An 18,458-nucleotide genomic window follows, 5' to 3' on the forward strand; every position below is an offset into this window, starting at 1 on the left:
CATGTAAATATCAATCTCAAATAATATATATAAACATGGAAAAGTTTGGGTCACTACACCCGCCACCATTCACCGGCAACCACCACCGTGAATCTTTCAACAACACCACCATCGTTCTAAATTATGGCTTCGAAAATAGACCGTTAATCTGTGAGAAAGGGTAGAGACTGGATAGAGGTTGCAATTTTTTTTTTGGTGATGAATGTTAGTTGTCAGATCTATTTTGCGGCTCACAAGATGAGTGAGAAACTACCCAAGATGGAAAATGAAGCTCACCGAGCCATGGTTATGCAATTGAAAATTTGACTTTGGTCATTCTTTGTTGTAAATTTATGTATGGTGCACGTGTTTTTTAGGCTGACAACCAAACTAATACATGTCTAAGGTACAAAACCTATACATCAGTTATATCTATTCGTTCGGTTATGAATAAAGTGTTGCATTAATCAGTTTAGATTAAAGTTTATTTAATATTTTATATTAAGCTTAGGCTAATAACTATTTAATTAGCACTTACGTTAGTTGTTTTTTTTAAGTTATAATTCATTGTTAAGAATTAGTATTATGAAGTGGTGAAGTAGTGGTCATAGTCTAGCGGTTATTTTGGTATACTTAAACCGTTAACTTCTGAGTGGATTGCCGTTTCATTGATAGTGGAAAATGAGGGTGTGTGGTGCTATTTTAATGCACACGTATTTGTAGACTTGACTATATAATTAGTCATCATTTAGTGGAATAAATCAAGTAGTCACAATGTAGTTCAATATGTTTATTTGTTTCCAATTTTCGTTCATTCCTAAATAAACACAATTTATATTCTGTTAGTATTTTTATACTTTGATGTATCTGTGAGTAATTGGGACCTGTGTTCCAACATAAAGTAGTAAATAGTCTAATGTAGTATTAATTTATGTTTTAATTTATTAAACAAGATGGTTTAATTAGTTAGATGATAAAGTAACAAAAATATTGAAACCCATTTAAGAGATGTTGAATAGTAACGAGAAGCTTTGTGATTACACTGAGATGATTCGATGATGATGGTAGGTACATGATAGATGATGATGTTACGCGTAGGATGATGACTCAATATTAATTATAAGGTGAAGATGCAGTTTTGTTAACAGGAATCCTTTGGTTACTAGTTTGCGTTTTAAACCACGAAATAAAACCGGTTGAATTGCTTTTTCTTTTTTGACTAATGACCGTAAACCCAACAAATATGAGTATTGGATTATGATAAGTTGTGGCCTAACAAATATGAGTATAGATACCTTTTATTATTATGATTATTATAATTATAATCATTATCATTATTATTATTATTGTCATTATTTTAAGTATTATTATAATTATTATTTTAACAAACAAATAATATCTATATAAAAATATATTTATCATAACCACATTTAATACATGTAACATAACTATATTAATTTTTTTATTTTTATTTTTTATTTTTTTTACTAATTATTTATCTAAAGTATATAAAATAGATATATTTAATTACATTATTAATGAAACCTATAAATTATTAAATATAACAATTATATCACTACTTATATATAAAATTTGTTCGATTATGATTATATGTGTTAATATATATACATGATATAGGTTCGTGAATTCGAGGCCAACCCTGCATTGTCCAGTATTGTTATATGTATTTTTACTACAAAATACATTAGGTGAGTTTTATTTGCCTTTTTACCCTTTATATTTTTGGGCTGAGAATACATGCGTAATTTTTATAAATGATTTACAGAATAGACACAAGTACGTGAAACTACGTTCTATGGTTGAATTATCGAAATCGAATATGCCCTTTTTTTATTAAGTCTGGTAATCTAAGAATTAGGGAACAGACACCCTAATTGATGCGAACTCTAAAGATAGATCTATCGGGCCCAACAAGCCCCATCCAAAGTACCGGATGCTTTAGTACTTCGAAATTTATATCATGTCCAAAGGAGGATCCCGGAATGATGGGGATATTCTTATATGTATATTGTGAATGTCGGTTACCAGGTGTTCAATCCATATGAATGATATTTTTGTCTCTATGCATGGGACGTATGTTTATGAGAAATGAAAATATGAAATCTTGTGGTCTATTAAAACTATGAAATGATTATTTATGTTAAACTAATGAACTCACCAACCTTTTGGTTGACACTTTAAAGCATGTTTATTCTCAGGTACGAAAGAAATCTTCCGCTGTGCATTTGCTCATATTATAGATATTACTTGGAGTCAATCATGACATATTTCAAAAGACGTTGCATTCGAGTCTTTGAGTTCATCAAAATTATTATTAATTCAATTATATTTGGATATATTATGAAATGCTATACATGCCTGTCAACTGTCGATGTAACGAAAGTTTGTCTTTTAAAAACGAATGCAATGTTTGTAAAATGTATCATATAGAGGTCAATTACCTCGCGATGTAATCAACTGTTGTGAATCGTTTGTAATCGATATGGACTTTTTCCAGATGGATTAGGACGGGTCTCTACAATTAAACCCACTCACCGTATATGGCTCAACAAGCTAATCAAACTCCGATCCTACGGATCTGACTCCTTGTCTTGTCCTCCTAAACGTTGCATAATATAGATTAACACACTACATAAGCTAACATTTCGAATATAATGTTTTCGAGCATCAAGGTTGTAGTACATAAATGTTTTTCGAACAACACAATGTTCTCGGACAGGACATATTTTTGAGCAGGCCAAGTATTTGGACAACAGGGCTTTCGAGCAGCAAGATTTTCGAGCACCTAAGGTTTTCGAGCACCTAAAGTTTTCAAGCATCAGGTTTTTAGGCAAAAAGTTTTCGAGCATTGGGTTTTCGAGCAACATGTTTTTGAGAACCTGTGTTTTGGAGCAGCACCATCAGCTTCGCTGATTTGGTGCAATTTTTGCCCAAAAACCCAATTTTAAGGCGTTCTAATCTAATTTCAAACGTAGGGATGCTACAAAACTTATATACAACCTATTTTTAACATCCTTTGATGCTAATAAACACTAAACATCAAAATTTAAGCCAAAATTCATCACACCCACTTAGAACAAAACCCTAATTTCATGATCTAAAAACAAGTATGAAAAGGATAAAGTCTTTCCTTGATAGATTTCTCTTGATGCAAGGATCCCGAAAATGCTTGTTATTCAAATCATTTGTTCCTAATTTAGAAGGTAATAGATGTTCTATAAGAGAGAGAAAAATTGGTGTGTGTGTGTGTGTGTTCGTGAAATGATGGGAAAAGGTTGTAAGGATCTAGATACTGAGATATTTAATTCCATTTAGTGGGTTAAAATCCCACTCCTCACAACACACAGGTATTTAACTGAGATCTATACTTCTTCGCACCCATTTAAGTGAACTAAATGAGGTCAAAAGTGGTACGAAATATGTTGTGTAACCCTTGTCACAAAACGAATCCGACTAACCGACTTACATAATAAATATCTATACTTGAAAATTTACTAAATTAAATAACAAATATAATCAAGGGGCAAAATAGTAAACTTATTTCTAAGCCCCGGAGAGGATGTTACAAATCTACCTCCTAAGAAGATTCCATCCTCGAAATCTGGTCAAGATCGAACAAATGAGGGTAACATATTCCGTTTCCCATGTTCGATTTTCACCTAAGCCGTGTCTCCATTCAATTAACACCATAGGAATCTGCTTTCAGCGAAGAGTAGTAATCTTTCTGTCAATAATACGGATCGGTTCTTCTACCAATTTCTGATTCTTCCAGTGGAATGTTTAGACCGTGTGAAATGTTAATATGCCGCCTTTTCCAAGCGCTCCTATTAATGAGCTTCCCATGCCTACACGTACTTGTTATGATGGACATCGGGGTTGAGGGAATTGGTGTGTCTTCAGAGTCACAAAACCTAGTGTAATTACCCAGTGACATATCACAAACATGATAGGGAAGTCTAGGTAGAGCATAACATATACAGAGTCACGACCTATTCATGAGTCAACATTTCACAATCTCAGCCAAGTAACTATTGAAATCATAACATGCACTGAAGCGACCCGTCCTAATCCATAAGGACGAATACAATAACATATGATTACATCGCGAGGTATTTGACCTCTATATGATACATTTTACAAACGTTGCATTTGTTTTTAAAAGACAACCTTTCATTACATCAAAAGTTGACATCATGCATACCATTTCATAATATATCCAACTAAAATTGACTTAATATTAAACTTTATGAATTCAACGACTCGAATGCAACGTCTTTTGAAATATGTCATGAATGACTCCAAGTAATATCTCTATAATGAGCAAATACACAGCGGAAGATTTCTTTCATACCTGAGAATAAACATGCTTTAAAGTGTCAACCAAAAGGTTGGTGAGTTCATTAGTTTATCATAACAATCATTTCAATATTTTAATAGACCACAAGATTTCATTTCCAATTCTCATAAATATACGTCCCATACATAGAGACAAAAATAATCATTCATATGGTGAACACCTGGTAACCGACATTAACAAGATGCATATAAGAATATCCCCTATCATTTCGGGAAATCCTTCAGACATGATAAAAACAGCATCGAAGTACTAAAGCATCCGGTACTTTGGATGGGGTTCGTTAGGCCAAATAGATCTATCTTTAGGATTCGCGTCAATTAGTAGATCGGTTTACTAATTCTTAGGTTACCAAGCAAAAGGGGCATATTCGGCTTTGATCATTCAACCATATAATGTAGTTTCGATTACTTGTGTCTATTTCGTAAAACATTTATAAAAATTTTGCATGTATTTTCAGCCCAAAAATATAAAGGGTAAAAAGGCAAATGAAACTCACAATACTGTATTTTGTAGTAAAAATATATATGACAACATTGAACAATGCAGGGTTGATCTCGGATTCACGAACCTATATCAATTGTATATCTTATTAAAACATACAATGGAATTCACATAAAATTTTCATTTATTAACTATTTAATATTTATATTTATTTGTTATTGCAGTTTATATAGAATTTGTACCAGACTTTGCCTATATAATATATTATATACTATATATATATATCTATATATATATATATATATATATATATATATATATATATATATATATATATATATATATATATATATATATATATATATATATATATATATATGTTAATATGTTTATTATATAATTATAGTTAATATAAATATATTTTATGTACAAAATCTTTACTGGTTACAATATAGTAATAATAATGAAAATGATAATTTTTAATAAGAGTGATAGTTTTAATATCTATAAGAATTTTTAATAATAATGATACTTTACATAAATACGATAATGAGAATGATATTACTAATAAGATTGATACTAATAATAATAATACTAAATGTGATAGTTTTTATATAAAGTAATAGTTTTGATAAAAGTGACAATTTTTATGATGCTACTAATAATGTTCTTGATTATAATACTATTAATAATAATAATATTAATAATAATAGTGATAATAATATAAGTTGTGTTACTACATATAATAAGTTTCATGATATTTGTATCAGTGATATTAACAAGTACTCTAAAAATAATAATAACAACATCATTAATAATAATAATAATAATAATAATAATAATAATAATAATAATAATAATAATAATAATAATAATAATAATAATAATAATAATAATAATAATAATAATAATAATAATAATAATAATAATAATAGTAATAATAGTTCCCACATATTATAAATTTTAAACCATACCTTCCTATTAATATCTGAAATAGACGGTGGGCGACCTGACTACACCGCTACAAAATAAACCATCCATTTTGGCCATATAATTAGGAGAATGTAAGTATTTGGCGCCATTGCCAGGGAATGGTACTAGACAATACTTTTTCAATTAGACTTATTTTAACGAGCTTTTAGTGGTGTCTAAGAAAGACAGCTATACACGGACTTGGTTGTTGGATTTTATGAACAGTCTCCAATTATATTAGAACCAAAAGGATCTTGCCTCTTCGTAGTCGATCTGGCCACTTGGTTTATTGAATAGTTTATGCGAAACTCTGCTATCAAAATATCAGGGAAACAGCAGTAATAACAAAAAATCTATCTCTAGAATAAGCAACGCTGATAATAAGTAGAAACTTTACAACTAGATTACCTTAGATAACCTTAGAATACTTTAAGATACTTTAGATTACCGTAGAATTTTCCTATCTACAAATTAAAAACATGCTTACATATTGTATGACCCATACCTACTCAAGACCAGGACCACTGATATTTCCCTGATCTGGAATTGATAATATCCAAAGCACACAAGGAAAATATACTTAGAGCATTCAGAAACCCGATGGCGTTACGCATCACTCTTGCTGAAATTACCAAACCCTCGACTGAAGGTCGAGGAGGAACGGTATATTTCCAGAGACCCAAGGGCACTCATTCGAGTTAAAAAATCACATTGTACATCTCATCCAAGGTGGCTGTCAATTCCATGGATTACCGAATGACGACCCCAATTCACTTTTTGATAAATTCATCTCTCTTTCGAATTCTTACAAGCTGCCAGGGATAGGAAAAGACATAGTTCAACTATACTTTTTCCCCTTTTCTCTCACTCATCAAGCGCATACATGGTTTGAAGGAATGGATAATGACTCCATCACCTCATGGACGGATATGGCTACAAAATTTTTATCCAAGTATTTCATGCCTTCCAAATAAACCAAGCTCAAGAATAACATCATCAACTTTAAACAAAGTTATGATGAATCTATGTACACTGCATGGGAGTGATTCAAAACCTTGCTGAATACATTCCCTAATCACCAGTTAGAACATACAACCCTAAATATGTACCTTCTACAATGGTCTTATGGTAAACCAAAACGAAGCATGGGACCTGCTCAAGAGTATGACGATGCATCATCATGACTAGAACAGTTGTGAACAAGCTTAATCATCTACCCCACTATCCGCACTTAATAATAGAGTAGAGGCCATCAAAACCCTCACTGAAAAGATGGAAACTCTTGCAAAACAACTAGGAGAACTAGAGACGCAATCGCAGCAAGTTAACCAGGCTCAGTCCTATACTAACTATACCAACCCGCCACTTATTGAAGAATACCAAGTTGAGTACGAAAACCCTGATGGTTCAGTCTGTTACATCCAATATCCTGCTCGTCAGCAAAACCCTAGATTTAACCAGCAATCCAGATTTACCCAATTTCAAAGAAGCACCCCACCTTTTTAACCGTGCTATAGATATCCACCTTATCTGCAACCACAACCTTAGTTAACCTACAATCAAACATTCCCACTCACTGGACTTTCAGCTGAGGAAAACTCTTCAACCACTCAGATTACAAAAGCAACCAACCCAACCGTCAGAACAGACGATCAGTTAAGTCAATTCATTCAAGGACAACAATAGTTAAATCAGAGATCTAATGCTAAACAGGACCAGACAGAGATACTCATGAGAAATTAGTTAGCTTTGCTTAAAAGTATAGAAACGCAGCTCGGACAGTTATCCCAATGCCTTGAAACCTGACCACAAGGAAGATTGCCTTTCAACACCATCTAAAATCCCCACATAGAAAAAGCAAAGCAAATGGATCCTTCATTCTAAAGGAAGAATTGATCCCTCGAAGAAGATCATACAGACTTATAAAGAAAGCAGATATTATGCAGAAACCACCTAGAAAAATTCGATTCATATACCCTACCCATGAAGACTGAAGAACAGTCCTGAGAGACTTGGAACCTTCAAGCTCAATGGAAAATTCTTGCACACCATGTCTAAAGCCCTAAATCAAAGTAGATATATACCTAAACTACTCTCTACGAAGGAGAGGATGCCAGATTCCAACAAAATTCCACTAAGCGTAGAATACTCAGCATTACTCAGGCACTCCCTGAAGAAGAAACTCAGAGATACTGGTCGATTTTCTAATCCGTGTTCAGTTTACCAATCTATAACCATTTACGCTTTAGTTAATTTAGGAGCAAGTATCAATCTTATGCCCTAATCTCTCTATAAGAGATTGGAGCTAGGAGACTTAACACCAATCAAAATGACTATCTAACTTGCCGATCACATAATTAGATATCCTGAAGGCAGTGTTGAAACGTCTTGGTGAAAGTCGAAAAATTCTTGTATCCTACTGATTTCGTAGTGATGGATATTAAGGAAGACCTAAATAAACCAATTGTCTTAGGGAGACCATTCATGAATATAGCTAGGACTGTCATTGATGTATACAATCAAACGTTAATCCTGCGATCACATGGGGAGAGCGTTACATTCAAAATTGACTGCTATTTCCACTAGAAGAAATGTTTGCTATTTTCAATGGAAGGATAACTTTCGATGACAAATCTCAGCCACCAGCTAAAGATCGTGAAATGGAAGAAGAGGATCTCGAAGAATAAGTAGAGGAAGAAGAAGACTCTGAAGATGAAATGGAAGTAGAAGAAGAAATAGAAGAGGAAGAAGACATGGAGGAAGAATAAACTGAAATATTCTTATAAACACAGAAACATTAGGTATAAATCATGCAGCTACAAGTAAAAGATCAAAGTAATATCATGGTTATTCGTTTCTAAACAAAACCCAAGGAACCATCCGATTTATGAGATGTCGAAATTGATCCCGCTACAAGAGTAGCCAGACCTCAAGATATAGTAGAATCTTATTCGCAAACTGAAGTGGTAGAAATCGACTATTCGGATGCTACTACGGAAGGTAGAAATGAGGAGGAAGATAACTATTGTAGCGAGCCGACAAAATCTTCATTGACGGCGCCATTAACTTAGGTCCCGTTGCGTGGTCATAGTCCCTATATGAGACGCATTTGACCAAAATTATGTCGCATTCATTTGAAACGTACAAGACTTGCAAAGTTTAGTTTACAAAACGGATCGACATCAAGTTTAAGTTTACAAAAGTATAAAGTATTAATGAAATAACTTGCGACATAATCAGTTTAAAATCACGGTTGCTATAAATAACGTAAGTATGTAAACAATATGTTTGAATTCAAAGGTGCCATCACTAGCGTATACATGTATGTATGCTTGACCCCAAGCAAGTAATCAGAGTGTATGCATGTATGCTTGACCCCAAGCAAGTATAAGTGTACGCGGAAGCATGTATCAAATAGCCATTCATGAACCTGAGAAACATATAGAAAACTGTCAACGAAAAATGTTGGAGAAATCATATGTGTTTTAGTAAACGTTGTATTTGAACCACAAGATTTAATATAAGATGATTATCAAAATCATTTGCATTCCAAAGTTGTTATTTGTTTCGCGGGCACCCAATTATCAAACTTAACTGTTTTGCACCCTTTGCGTAGTGTTAGAACATACACTAGACCCGAAAATATATTTCATCCGCTAACGGTAGCGAACCTTCCGAATGAGGCTCGTCAAGCCCATGTGATCACATAATATAAGTTCTCGTTTACACCCTGCAAGTGTAACTAATGATAATTGAATTGAGGATTTTTGTTCAAACCCGTACGTGGAATGTTTGTTTCCATACTTGTGTTCAAAGTGTAAAAGTATGATACGTATATGTTTCTCATCCCATAGTTTAAAGCATAAAAGTTGTTTGAAAGATGGGACTATGATCTCACCTTGAGTGCACGAGTATAAATGTACTTCACAAAGTAAACGTGTGCATGAAAGTTGCTTAGCCTCGACCTAAACAAGTAAGTTGTATAAATTAACCGGTTACGACACAAGGTCGGGCGTAATGTGTTCAATTAGTCCTATGGCTCGTTACGACTCGAATATATAGCATGTGAATCACGTTGTCAAGTTTCATGCAAGAATCAAGTATAAAATAAGATTAGAACGATTGCATAAGTGTTTTGTTATGTTTGACTAAAAGTCAAACTTGGTCAAAGTCAACGAAAAAGTCAACGGGGGTCGGGTCGGGTCCCGAACTATTTTCCTAAGCTTAGAAATCATATATGAGCATGTTGGCCAAGTTTCATGTTGATCGGGGGTGCGTAGCATACTTAGAATTAAGCAAAAATTGACTTTTTTAGGCAGTCTGCCTCAGATGCGCCGCATCCAAGGCAGATGCACCGCATCTGTGTCTGGTGCAGCAATTCTGGGACAGTTTACACTTGGACGATTTCAACTTCAAACAACCATAACTTTTGACTCGTTAACATTCAAAACACGTATCTTATATCGTTGGAAAGGTAATTTAAAGAGGAATACAACTAAAAACATTTCATCAATCAATTCCATCATTAAAAACAATAAAAACCTCAATAAATGATCATTAAACGCTCAAAATCGAGGTTTCAAGTTCATAAAACGCATTTTAAGATTCGGGAATCCAATTTACACATATGATACGCTGTTTTGAAGGTAATGAAACATACAATACAACTAAATACTTACTAACAACATCTCATGGCATTCAAAGCATCAAAAGTTCATGTTAGTGATGCTTTCCAAATCAACCTACACATCAAATTGAAGCTAATGATGCTAGTAACACATTTAATACATGAACTTTAGCATTTAAACAACATTTAATCAACCAAAATAAGGATTAAGCACACCCATTTCAAGTTCATGCTAGTTACTCCAAAAACAACAAATCGAGCAAACAAAACATATATTCATGTTATACTTGAACCATAGACACTAACTAACACCATTTCAAGTCTATAAAACGAATTTGAGAAATCTAGAGTTTTTAGAAACCTTACCCCAAGCTATGAAATTGGTACCAAATCGAAGAGGATGAAGAGAGGATTCCAAATATGTAATTTGTTTTGATGTTTGCTTGCTAAATCCGATTTAGATGATGAATTAGCGAGTTGGTTGAAGTTGATGTTCTTGGTGACTAGAGAGAAAAAAGAAGTAGGAGATGGATGGAAATGAATGGTGGAAAGACTGGGTTGACTAGTTGACCTAGTCAACTAGTTTGCCCACTTGGCAACTTCGATCCCTCAATTTTGAAAGCGGGTGTGTGATGTGACAACACGGAAATTTCCAACCAAATTTAAACTTTAATCTTTATATGTTTCCGACACGATAAGCAATATTTGTTAAGTTAAATTTCAAGAATTTTAAACTATGTTCATACATTCATTCAAGCTCGACCAAGTTCCAACGATTCACGAACCATTAAACGAATATGATTATATATGTATATGTGTATATATATTATAACTTGAAACGTAAACAAAATATTAGATTAAATACTTTATATGATTGTATCTGTTTCAAAATGTTTATCAATTGAATTAGAAGATAAGATCAAATGATTGAATTATCAGATATATTGAATTATGATTACAAGTCTCTGTTGAAAGGCCCACGTTGATTTGAGAAATCTTTCCATTTTAACAATATTTGTAAAATGGTAAAGTGATTTATAAATAAGAACAAATTGTCAATCATTGAGAACTAGACAAAGGATAGTGGAAGATTGAATCTCATAAAGACTCGATTGATCTATTTAGTTTCAAACGTACAAAAACGTTTTCAGTTTAAAAAGAACTTTATTATTAAAACGTATATAACTTTTATAAATATCTAGAACCACTTTTGACAACTCATTACTTAACTAGTATGATAAAGATAACGATATTTATATTTTATTTTATATATATAACGATTTAAATTAATATTATATATATTTATACGCGTATTATACGTACATAGTTTTATACTTTTACTATACTTAAACTTTACCTTTACTTTATTTTTACTTTACTTTAACTTTAATAATTCACTTTAATAATTCATAGTTTAATAATTCACTTTAATAATTCATACTTTAATAATTCACTTTAATAATTCATACTTTAATAATTCACTTTAATAATTCACTTTAATAATTCAAAAATCTATTATAAATAGAATTCAATAGGTTTCATTATTTCATAGAAACTTGAAAGTATTTTTCTCTAAACTCTCTCAATCGATTTACATATATATATTTACTCCGTATTATTTCAAGATATTATTAGTATACATAAAATATTACGACGGAGTGCTGTCCGAGTGATTTCGAAATTGTTTTTCAAGTGGGATAGGATTAAGGAAATTATGGGTTATAGCTATGGAGGTGATTGAGTATGGTTCATGGGTATGCTCGTGAGGTCAATATAGTGTTTATCATTTTCGTTGCGTCTACGTACCTTTCCTGCAATATTGAATCTCAATATTGATACGTGAGTACTCATAATTTAACTTTTACATACTAATAGTGTATCCCTGACTAGTGCTCGAGTATTTAGGATTATGCATGCTTGTACTTTTGATATTGCCCTTAGACAGGTTAGGTTGAATGTTGAATTAGTTACACTTGCGGTTGAGATAAGGTATAAGATATGCATGTCCTTGGAAAGCTAGCGAAAAATTAAGAATTTTTCCTTTAGATATCGAATGGTTTCGATGAACGGATTAGAAGTTATAATCAATTGAATTTTCGATATTTTTATTAAAAATGATTATTATTATCGTCGTTTTTATCGTCGTTCTAGTTTTATCTTATTATTATCATTATTATTATCTTTATCAAAAAAGGGATTTATCATTAAAAATTGTTATTTTTTTTATTATTACTATCGTTATTATCATTAAAGTTATAATTAGTATTATTATTATTATCCAATTATTATTATTATTATTATTATTATTGGTATTATTATTATTATTATTATTATCATTATTAATATATATATCATTATTTAAAAATGGTTATTGTTATTATTATTATTACTATATTATCATTAAGATAATTATTAGTATTATCGTTAATAATGATATAGTAACTATCATTATTAATATTAGTGTAATTAAAAAAAATATTTGTAACACCTAATTATTTTGATTACTATTATTATCATTATTATGAACACGATATAAAAGATGATTAAAAGCTATTAAACGAAATGATTAGGAAATAATGGGTAAGAGTATCATGATGAAATTAAAATGTTATAAGATATTGATTTAGATAAAATTATCGTTCTTATTATTTTTATCATTACTATTATTATTAAAAGTATAGTTAGTATTAAAACTATCATTTTAACAAAAATTATCATTTTAATAGAAATGTCATTGTTACAATAAAATATTATTATTATTATTATTATTATTATTTTAAATAGAATTATTATTTTAAAGATAATATTAAAAATTATCGTAAATATTAAATTTATCATAATTAGAATTATTGTTTTATCTAATATCATCTTAGTAATTATAAATATTGATATTTTTATAATAATAATTATTATTACAAAATAATACAACTTTTACTTACTATCATTATAGATATTATTTTATCAAATAAATATGTGATACAAACATATTTTACTACGTGTAATAACTTACTTTAATAATACCTATCATATTATCTTTATGATATTAAATTAACCCTATAAATTTTATTACTTAATATATATATAAGTATATTTTAATATATAAATTTAATATAAAATTTTATTTATTAATAAATAAATTATATTATTTACTCTAATAAATCTTTTAAAAATATTTAAAAATATAAAACAACGATATTTAAACTATATATTAATCATGTATAGATTTTTGGAAATTATTTTGAGTCAAATTTACTTTTGTTGACTTTTGCATATTAGTCTCGAGCATTAGGATTGTGGTACACTATGACTTGACCTAATTTGTTAGACAAATATTGACCAACACATAAATATATATAATTAATTTAGGTTCGTGAATCCGAGGCCAACCTTGCACTTGTTCAATGACGTTATATGTATTTTTACTACGAAATACAGTATGGTGAGTTTCATTTGCCTTTTTACCCTTTATATTTTTGGGACTGAGAATACATGCGCTTTTATAAATGTTTGACGAAATAGACACAAGTAATTGAAACTACATTCTATGGTTGAATTATTGAAATCGAATATGCCCCTTTTTATTAAAGTCTGGTAATCTAAGAATTAGGGAACAGACACCCTAATTGACGCGAATCCTAAAGATAGATCTATTGGGCCTAACAAACCCCATCCAAAGTACCGGATGCTTTAGTACTTCAAAATTTATATCATGTCCGAAGGAGGATCCCGGAATGATAGGGGATATTCTTATATGTATCTAGTTAAGGTCGGTTACCAGGTGTTCACCATATGAATGATTATTTTTGTCTCTATGCATGGGACGTATATTTATGAGAACTGGAAATGAAATTCTTGTGGTCTATTAAAATGATGGAAATAAATGATTATGATAAACTAATGAACTCACCAACCTTTTGGTTGACACTTTAAAGCATGTTTATTCTCAGGTGTTAAAGAAATCTTCCGCTATGCATTTGCTCATTTTAAAGATATTACGTGGAGTCTTTCATAGCATATTTCGAAGAACGTTGCATTCGAGTCATTGAGTTCATCAAAGATTATTATTAAATCAATTTATAGTTGGATAGTGGATATTATGAAATGGTATGCATGCCTGTCAATTTTCGATGTAAAGAAAGATTGTCTTTTAAAAACGAATGCAATGTTTGTAAAATGTATCATATAGAGGTCAAATACCTCGCAATGTAATCAACTATTGTGAATCGTTTATAATGTATATGAACGGGTCCTTTCAGTTGGTATCAGAGCGGTGGTCTTAGCGAACCAGGTCTGCATTAGTGTGTCTAACTGATAAGTCGATAGGATGCATTAGTGAGTCTGGACTTCGACCGTGTCTGCATGTCAAAAGTTTTGCTTATCATTTTGTGTCAAAAATTAACTACTTATCATCCTCAGGAAATTACCTGCTTATCATTTTTAGTCTAAGACACGTCTTGCTGCATTGATTGCATGAATAGTGTATAGACAAAAATTCATATCTTAGCATATCTGCTAAATCATATCTTATCGTATCTGTTACTTTAAACTTTGCCTGACATATCCCGCAAAGTCCTCCGTAATCTACGAAATCTTTTGATCTATATATATATATATATATATATATATATATATATATATATATATATATATATATATATATATATATATATATATATATATATATATATATATATATTTTATGTAATTAGAATACCATCCGTTAGCCAAAATCATTTCATATCAAAAAAAAAAAAAATCCTTTATCCAATCGTACGAAATGGAATTCGTCATTAGTTCAAGTCACTCAGATTCCGAAATGGAATCCCATTCAAGCTCCGAAAGCAGTGTGACCGGAATAGATAAACCAATCAGTCATCACCTATTCTGGATGAATTGGGGATGGGTTCGTAGCCTCCTCAATCATTGGAGACAAGAAGAAGGTGATCCCTTCCATCCACCACATTGCCCTCTTGACGAAGAACCTGAAGCACTTACCGGCGAACCTGTCCGAAACACCATGTTCTCGCTCATTTCCAGAGTATCTCGTCACGATTATATATTACATCAAATTTTAGATTTTATTTATCCGCTCGTCCGAACCGACAATCACCCCGGTGTAATAGAAGAAGTCAACGAGCTTCGCGCTCGGGTAGTGGCTTTGGAGAATATGGTGCAGAGATTACAAACACCAGTAGCAGCATCAGCAGCATAACCAGTTCCACCATCATCAACGCCAACAGTACCATTACCACCTCCAACCACAACCGCGTCGTAAACCTCAACTTCACAATCTGTCCCACGAGCATCAACGTCATACGCACCATAGATACCAAGGAGTACCAACAACAATAACTGACGAAGTATTAATTCATAACTTCATTGGAGAAACATTCTGTGGTGATTATGTAATCTCTAAAGTCTTAGAGATTATCTAATCTAGCCATAACCATAAATCAGATAAGCGAACCAAAAATGATAGAAGGAAGAGTAGAAACCCTGACAAAAATGGTGTGTGATTAACAAGCTAAACTTGCTTTACCAACAGCATCAGCAGTACCGTCAGAGTTACCAGCATCGTCAGTACAGTCAACATCCGAATCAACAACACCGATAACATCACAAACTTCGTCAGTTCAAGAATCACTGTGGACATCATTACGAATCAATAACGTGTATATTGTATCAATGAGTTATGAAGAATTAACTCATTTCCTCTCAAGAAATTATATGTATATTATATATATATATATATATATATATATATATATATATATATATATATATATATATATATATATATATATATATATATTTTGAAATAAATCTTTTCGTGCTAAACTATTGTGTGTGAATCTTAACTACTCGGTTAATTCATATTACAAATATGCAATAATGTACGTCCTTCGGCCGCAACTTAACTAGCGTTAACTACAATCTCTGTCGCAATTCAACAAATTCCAATTCATAATAAATCAAGTATATATTTGATTTTACACTTTCATCATCGATGTACCCGAAACTTTTCAGATAACATCATTCGTACTTTGAGAAATTCACAAGAATTCCACGAACCGAACATCATACATCAACAAATAACGAAGTATTGATTCATAATTTCAATGTCATTAAAGAAATACTGCGTAAAAGTTATGTACTTTTTAAAGCCTTTAGGGATTATTAAATTCTAGTTTCAACCGTAAATCAAATGAGTTTAATTTAACATTAACTCATTAAATCTATGTTATATCTGAAGAAAATATACATATATATATTTTCATAAAGACTGTAATAAAATTCTTTTGTACAAAATATTAATTGTGAAATTTTTTTTTTTTTTTTTTTTTTTTTTTTTTTTTTTTAACGGGTAGTTAATACCCGAGAGATATATAAATTCACAAATAATATATTACATTCTTCGAATCTGATTCAATAAATTATCCATTATACTCCCTACTTTCACAACAATATACATTCTTTTATAGAAATCAAAACAACCATACTCATTCAAAATTTCATTACATATTCTGATTTTGAAATCTCAAAATTCAACTCGAGATATGACCAAAATCATCACTCTTAGATCCTTACATCTTTCACAAGCTATATTTTGACTTCAAAACTGTGTTAGAACATCAAATGTATGTTAACGATTACAATCTGTGTTCAAACCCTTCGAAAATTTCTGAAGACACTTCGAATGATGAGCAATCGAGATGATGATCTAACCACATGTTACCCACAGTTATGTACCCGAAAAACTCTTGAAACCAAAGTAAAAGTTTAAACAACGTATCCGCATCAGATTCTTTGGCATTTATTAGCAAAAATAACTTTGCGACTCCTATTCAAAGTAGCCAGTTTTGTCACAGCTCCAGCAAGTCAACTTCAACTTTTCAGTCAGACTAACCTTATTATAACCTTGAGATATACACCATCGTTACCAGGGAACCTTTTACATTCCACCACATTATTAGCAGATGTACCAACAACTTCATTACCCTTTGACTATAGCCTCTCCAAAAAGTCATTATAATTATTTATTGAAACCCCATCATTTACTCATTCTAATCTTGTAATGAGAATTGCCATACGAATCATTGGGAATTAGCAATCAGTATTTTGAAATCTCGCAGCATGTCTACGCCAACAGTTATATGTGTATATATAACGTCTATCTTCTGGACTTAATTTGAATGTGAAGTTTCTGAAAAACACTCCGAACTAAGAATTGGTTCTCTGAAAATGGAAAAATGCTGATGAAGCAGCAAAAACTAAAAACGACTTTAAACAGTAAAATCTGAATGATAATGATGAAGTGTGCTGGCAAAGCGCAGAAAAAGAGAAGTTTTGGAACTGGAAAACGGATTGAGCAAAGTAGGAAGGAGGCTTTGGACAAATTACAAAGACTGAACCTGACTTCAAAGGATCCAAATGATTCAGTACCTGCTGAAGTCATTAACGAATACCTTGCTCCTGACTCTAAACCCCTGCGGACAATATTCTTCATCATCCTTTGATATTAGAAACTCTAAAATATCATCATATCTTTCATTATAAATATCCTCCATATTTCTGAAGATATTTTCTTAATTTTTCTTATTTGAAATCATTTACCTCTTCGCACTATCTGTATTACATCATAAATGAAACTATTTTAGTTTCTAAATTCTGAAACATTCAAGTTTAAAATAGAAATATTTTGAAGTAGTGTTGGAAACTGAAGCATGAATTAGTATAATATAATGACACTTGATCAACGTGATTATATTACAGTAAGTCATGCCGAGTTTCTAAATGGAACGTGATGATTCACAGATCATAATATCATCATGTGCCATGTTATACGACTCTTGTATTCTATTTAACCTCTAAAATATCAAGAAAATATTTCTTGATGATTCGGCCTTTTCCAAGGTATTCTAGTAATTTGACAAGTCAAGATCGTGCTATCACAATTTCCTTCCTAGAACATTAACAATGTTCATTCTGAAATTCATATCTGTGAATTCTGGACCATTACAAGCGGTGCTTAATCGCAAGAAGAAGAAACAAAAGGAAAAA

This window comes from Rutidosis leptorrhynchoides, chromosome 3 (genome assembly GCF_046630445.1).
Source record: "Rutidosis leptorrhynchoides isolate AG116_Rl617_1_P2 chromosome 3, CSIRO_AGI_Rlap_v1, whole genome shotgun sequence".
NCBI lineage: Eukaryota > Viridiplantae > Streptophyta > Magnoliopsida > Asterales > Asteraceae > Rutidosis > Rutidosis leptorrhynchoides.